Source organism: Agelaius tricolor, unplaced genomic scaffold (assembly GCF_023055355.1).
Source record: "Agelaius tricolor isolate 1412-34295 unplaced genomic scaffold, bAgeTri1.0.p SCAF_39, whole genome shotgun sequence".
Lineage (NCBI taxonomy): Eukaryota > Metazoa > Chordata > Aves > Passeriformes > Icteridae > Agelaius > Agelaius tricolor.
Window position 1 is genome coordinate 3,621,607 of NW_027269299.1, and position 894 is coordinate 3,622,500.

An 894-nucleotide genomic window follows, 5' to 3' on the forward strand; every position below is an offset into this window, starting at 1 on the left:
GCGTCTGGCGAAGCCCTGCTTTGTGCCGCACACTTCCTGAGGAGGAGGGATCTGGAGGAGCCGCTGAGGAAGAAGCGGCAGATGAAGTTGGCCGAGAGCCTGGTAAGGACAGCCCGGAGCCCCAGCCGCAGGCTAGATTGGAGAAGCCCCCCCTGCCCCCGGTGCTCAGTGCGGGGGGCTGGCAGCTGCGAGCTGCGCCCCCCACGCTGCTCGCTGCCCTGGGCCGTGCGCGCCGGCTCGGCCGGTGCTGGGCGCAGGGAGCGCCCGGCTGAGGGGCAGAGCCCACGCCGAGCCTTCCCTGCCGCTGCTCCCCGCAGCTGCTGCAGGATGAGAGCCGAGCGGCCAAGCACCTGCGCTGGGCCCTGCCACACCTGCAGAGCCCACAGAGGCCCCTACGAGAGGCGGCCGTCAGGTTCCTCGGTGAGCCAGCAGCCCGGCGCCCCTCCCCGCCTCCCGGCCCGGCCGCTGCCCCGGCTACAGCGGGAGCCGCGCCCGGGCCACTGCAGCCCCGCCCGCCCTGGGCGCTGCCGCCGCCCTCCCACAGCCGTGCCCTCGGCTGGCAGCGTGCGGCAGGGGCCCAGCACGAGCTCTGCCTGGCAGGAGGGCGTGGGGCCACAGGGCTGGCAGTGCCCGTGTCGGGCAGCTGTGCCGCCTGGCGCCGCCACATGCTCTGTCTTAACAGGGGTGGCCGAAGTGCTCATGATGGGGCAGAAGGAGGAGCTCCAGGTCCTCAGTCAGGGTGAGTCAGGGCAGCCGCGTGGCAGTGAGTACCGCCCGGGGGAGGGGGGGCAGCAGCTGCAAATCCCGGCCCCGCAGCTACAATCTGTCACCGGGCTGCCCAGGGCTCTGCTCCCTGTGCGCACCAGGGGCGGCGGGGGCACAGCCCAGAGACCT